Source organism: Apodemus sylvaticus, chromosome 8 (assembly GCF_947179515.1).
Source record: "Apodemus sylvaticus chromosome 8, mApoSyl1.1, whole genome shotgun sequence".
NCBI classification, from domain to species: domain Eukaryota; kingdom Metazoa; phylum Chordata; class Mammalia; order Rodentia; family Muridae; genus Apodemus; species Apodemus sylvaticus.
Window position 1 is genome coordinate 22,940,301 of NC_067479.1, and position 6,000 is coordinate 22,946,300.

Consider the following 6,000-nt stretch of genomic DNA (forward strand, 5'->3'; position numbering starts at 1 on the left):
GAATGTATGCCCATAGTGGGATTGTTTACCTGGAGGACATGTTCTTTGCTGTTTCCTCTGATGTGCAGTCATTGTGAGATACCATTTTCCTCTGTATTTTGGAGGTTTTGCATTTTCCTTTTGCTTAGACTTAGAAATCATGAATACTATTGGAACATAATATGAATTTCTGTTTCTTAGTTTCTTTGATAATTTGTGTTGATTTCCAGGAAGGAGATGGAGAGAATTCTGACTTTGTGTCACCTTTTTCAAAAGGGAAATTAGTTTATAACATTTTGAAATAAAGTTCATGTGTCAAATAGTTTATAGTTTTCTGGGTGAGCTAACTTGAAGCATGTGGCCAGTCTTTGATTTCCCCCTTTTTCCAAAGCTCACTCCTACTCCTCTATCCACTACATAGTTTACTATGTATCTGCTTCTTGCTGACGCTGTGTCAAGTCTTGGAAATGGGCAAGAAATCTAGACAACAGTTCCAACCATAGACGAAAGAGGTTATGAAAATTAAGCTGGCAGATATAGATTTCTTTTTTGAGTTGGAAAAAATTGTGCCTATTAATTGTTAATAGAGATACATGCTGAGGCTAAAGGACATAAATCCTTGAGAATGTAGGGTGTATTAGGAAGGATGCAGAATACACAGAAAGGATTAACCCCATCTAATGAAAGCAGAGCTCTGGAGACTTGATTCAAATCTCAGATTTTCTGTTTTCCAGATGCAAGGGTATGGGGAAACTATGAGACTCTTCTACATTTTAGCTCTCAGTGTAAACTAAGGAATGGAATTTCCTACCAATACCTGTTGAATCATGTTTAGGCAAAGACGGTAGAGAGATGAGCTGGGGTCTCTCTAGTAGAAAAAAGTTACCAGAGCTGTCAAAGCAATGGACTACAAAATATATGCTGAACATGGATGGAAGTAAAGAGGCTGAGACAGTGACAGGACAGGATTCCTAATGGCTTAGAAGAATAACCGTAGAATCAGCAATTGAATGCAGAAGTGTGAGAAAGAAAACTCCTTAGAGAGGCATTCAATGGAAACAACATTTCTTCTTTTTTTTTCAGAAGGAAGACGAACTTGAACCCACACACTCCTTTGAGTCAGCTTAAAAGTTGAATAGCCTTGAGGTCATCTTATTTTCTCTGCCATCTTCTAGCAACCCTCTTACAAAGAAAATCGCCATGAGCTTATTTCTGGGTTCTACAGTGAAGGGAGAACATTTCCATCAAACCTGGGTTACAATCACATGTTAGTCTCTCAGACAACTTGTACTAGCTCACACATAGGCAAAAACATTGAGAACAATTCACATATCTTTTAATGTGGAATGTTTCTTCTTCTTTTGAGTTAATAGGTCTGTCTGATCTGTGTCCATTGTATAAAACACTGTAAGATGCTCAACACTCCGGAGAAAGTAGGCCAGAATCAAACATCTCTGAATTATGGATGAGGGTGAGAGACAGTGCAATTCATTCTGATCCAACTCAACTCAATTAAAAAAAATACTCACTGAATGCTAAAAGATAAGTCAGGTGGTATAGACGACTGGTCATTTTAATGAACTACCTACCTGCACTTGTCTAACTTATAACCAAGCATTAAGAAACATTATCTCAACTCTTGTAATATAACTTCGCTAATGATAAGATGTTAGTTTCTTTAAGTTTATTTAGAAGTAATTCATTGTTTCATTTTTTATGAGATACTTAAAAAAAAAACTTCACAATGCATCAAAGACCAGTTATAAAAATATTACCTCCCTTGATGTCCACAAAATAATCTGTCACAACTAGAATTCACGATGAATGTGAGATGCAAGCAGAATGTTGATTTATTTATTTACATTTATACAAGATTTCAAGCTTGAGGCCAGGTTGGCCTTGAAATCGCTACCTAGCCTTTTGAATGACTTTTTCCAAGTCACTGTCTGTGCCTGTCTGTATATCATCCTCAGAGGTCATGGTCAGTTTGCAGAAATAGACAGTTTGGAATTGAAGGGGCTGAGTCAGGTTCTTTCATGTCCCAGCTGTCTGTTTTATAAAAAAATCCTATTTTTATGCTATCATTGCCCTCATCTACCACACAACAACCTAATGTCTAGATAGTATCTATTCATCTTATATGTGAGAAAACTGGTGTTTATCAAGGTTAGGCCATGTCTCTATCAGCTAAGTTTCAAGTGCATGAAGTCTGATTGGCATCCAAGTTTAAGGAGGTCTCTATTTTAATTACTTGAAGCTGAACACTTTATCTGGATGTTGAAAACCTACTATGAATTGTAGCCATTACTACAGCTACTCAGCAGTAGGAAAACAGAAATGTTTCCTAAGGATGCAGGCTTCACTGAACCATGTGACCTATGTCAGAATTATTCTGGTGGAGGCATCACTTGTTCAACCTCTGACCCCAGAAGAATATAAGACTAACCTTGATTAAAATGGTAAATGTCATTTGCAATTGAAAGATCTAATTTTTATAATCCTATTTCTGCTGTAATAAAGAATTACACTTTTGACATTTTCAGTTAATGTGCGACATAGCCCTGGGTTGACATATATGATATTAGGGCCCTTAAACCAAGAGCGGAAATAGAGATGAATCTTTAACCAATGAATTACAAGTCTTGTTAGAAGGGTGAAGTCAAAGTGTCCACAATTAGTGCTGTTTTGAGACATTTAAATCACGTGTTGCAATCACCAAAATATAGGACAAAATATACATACATTTTCATAAACGAAACATAAAAATTCCTGGCCTATAATACACCGTTATCTCTTTGGTGCAGCCTAGAGAGATGTCCATTTTTTTGAATAATTTCCTCTTTCATCTTACTAGCATTTCGTAAGTTAATCTTTTGTTAGCATATCTTCCAAGGGTGCTCTTGTGTTTATGACTTATTTTTCTTTGTCCATCATAGAGAGATTGGCCTCACCTGATTATGACATTTAGATAGAAGGCTGATGTTCTTGTACCATGTTTAAGAATCTTTTCCTCTGTTTTCCATTCTATTCTGTCCAAGTTTTCCCTTGCACATAAAATAGTCTGTAAGTTCTTAGAGAAGCTGAACACGTCCATTTAATGGCAGAAGCTAGAATAAAAACATGTCGGATTATTTTTTTATTTTAAAAAACAAAATCTATTCTCACTTTTTATATGATTTTAATTCAAATTATCATATGAGTGTTGTCAAATAAGGCTCAGATGTGACTATGAATTTACTTCTACAGTTGCTCTCCTGGGATTATGATGTGACCATAAGGTTTGCATTCTGTTTTGAGTTTTACACAAGCATAAAAATTCAAGTCAAATAATATTTGTTCACACACTGGTATGGAAACAACTGTCTTAACCCACATAGAGGGAAGACGAATGTCCTTAGGGGCTGTTGGCAACACTGATGTGTGGACTTTCAGATTCCCACCAGCATTTTGACAAGTCTCCAGGCAGGAGAGGCAGACAGGAAAAAGGCAACTTTAAACCAAACACCTTCTGGCTTTGAATGCAGAGAAGATTGCTGACTGCTTCACAAATAGACTCCCAGCTGAACAAGAACAGCATCTTGTGTTTCTAACACTCATAGTAGTTCATTGCCATGGTAGAAGCCACACTTCAGACCTGGAGTCTGGAGTAATCTGGTGCTTGCAACTTCGTGCTCTTTACATTAATTTCATGGCTCAGGACTCTTCAAAATTAAATTTAAAAATTATGGAAGATTTCTGTTTAATTTTATTTCACTGTAGATGAGAATGCATTTGAATTTTAGAAAACAAAACAAATTAAACCAGGGCTGGGGTATGACTCAATAAAGTGATTGCTGTACAAACAGGAGGACCCACAGTATGTTCCTGTGGTTACAGCACTGGGAGAGTTAAGAGAAGGGCTCCTGAGCCATCTGGTCTACCTGAATCAGCAAGATCCATATTCAGTGAAAGCAAGGAGGTGTGCTGGTATGGTGATCAGGTGTGGGGGTGAAGTGGGAGAGGGCTTGGAGTGAGAACGAAAATGGATGGTGGTGGTGGTGGTGTTTCTGTGGTACTAGACCTGGGATGACAGAGGACACAGGAGAGTCTATGCAGGTGACTCTAGCTAAGCTATCTACCTGTAGGGAGTAGAGAGACTAAAGTGGCCACTTCTTATAGCCAAGCTGGACTTCCAGAGGAGGGAGGGAGACATCAACCCATCCACAAAACCTTTAACCCAACATTTGTCCTGCGTACAAGATCTGCAGGGATAAAGACAGACCAGAGACCGAGGGAACAGCCAACCAATGACTGACCCAACATGAGATAGCTTCTATGGGGGAGATGAAACCCTTAACACTATTAATGGTCTCTGCTATGCTTTCAGACAGTAGCCTAGCACAACTGTCTTCTGAGAGGCTTCATATCCAGCAGGGGATGTGGGCATAGCTCAGAGATGTGGGCATAGCTCAGAGTAGAAGAGTGGGGGATAGAATTGAGCTAGCCAGCAATTAGGAGAGGCCAAGGACACCACAAGAAGGCCCACAGAGTCATGCCTAACCTGGGCACATGGGGGCTCACAGAGATTGGACCATCAACCAAAGAACATGGAAGGGTTGAACCTAGCTCCCCACATTTGTAGCAGATATGCAATTTGGTCTTCAAGTGGGTCCCCTGACAATTAGAGTAGGGGCTTTCTCTGACTCTGTTACCTGTCATTGGACCCCCTTTCCCTACCTGGACTGCCTGGTTGGGTCTTAGTGGGAGAGAAAGTGTTTAGTCCTGCTGTGACTAGATGTCCCAGGGCAAGGTGGTACCAAAGGGGCTAGCTTCCATTCTCTGAGGAGAAAAGATAGGAGTGATAAGGGAAGGATTTGTAAGGGTGGAACTGGGAGGAGAGTGGAGAGGGGGCCTTTTATTTGGGAACTTCTGAAGAGACCCTTAAGTTGTATCTTGATGTGTGTTCATTGAAAAACACAGGGACAGAGAAAAGGAGTGTTTACTTATTGTGCTGGCTTGAATAAGAATGATTCCTATAGGCTTTCTTCCAAGTTAGTGGAACTGTTTAGGAAAGGCTAAAAGGTATGGCCTTGTTGGAGGAGGTATGTCATTAGAGGTGAGATTTGAGATTTTAAAAGTACATCCAGGCCCAGATTCACTATTTCTTTCCGTATGCAACTTACTGAACAGATGTGAGCTCTCAGTTACTTTCCCAGAACCTCCCTCCCTGCCTGCCACCATGCTCTCTGCCATGATAACAATGGACAAACCATCTGAAATCATAAGAAAGCCCCCAATTAAATGCTTCCATTCATAAGAGTTGCTTTGTCATGGTATCTATTCACAGTAACAGAACACTAACAAAGATACTTCGGGAACCAAAGGATATATTATTGACTCACTCTGCTTTATTCCATAAAAGTGGCTGGAGACTAACTGTATCCATTTCATCTTCCACTGTGAAGCTGCTCATAAGAGAGACAATTCACATGATATAAAAGTTATCAGGATTCATGAAAAAAATGCTGTAAAGGGTTTTATTTCAGTTACTGAATCACAATCCTTTTCAAACTTTCCCCTCCTGTGCATTTATCCCAACTTGAGAACTCCATTAGAAACTCCAGTCATCCAAGTGGGTAGACATCCCTAAAAAGCCATGGTTTTATTAATGATAGTTGGAATGAAAGATTACCTTCTCTTTTAAAAAGCCTAGAGGAATCTCAAGACATGTTCCTTTGATTTTACCCACACGTGAAGGACTGAAAAATGTTTTATTTAGATGGACAGATATTTTGATGGGACCTTTAAATTTCTTTATTTCATGTTGTAGTTTATTCCACATGTTTATTGTCAATTAACAGCTTAGAATTGATGAGTTGTAAATCCTTTGCAAAGTTGCAAGCCTTCCTTTTTGACTGTTAATTCTTTTACTTAACTCAAACTTCTGCTAAAAAGAATACAGTTGTGTACACAGAATACTATAATACATGTAATTGGGTATATAAATACACATAGTTTAAGTGAAAGTTTTCCATCTGAACC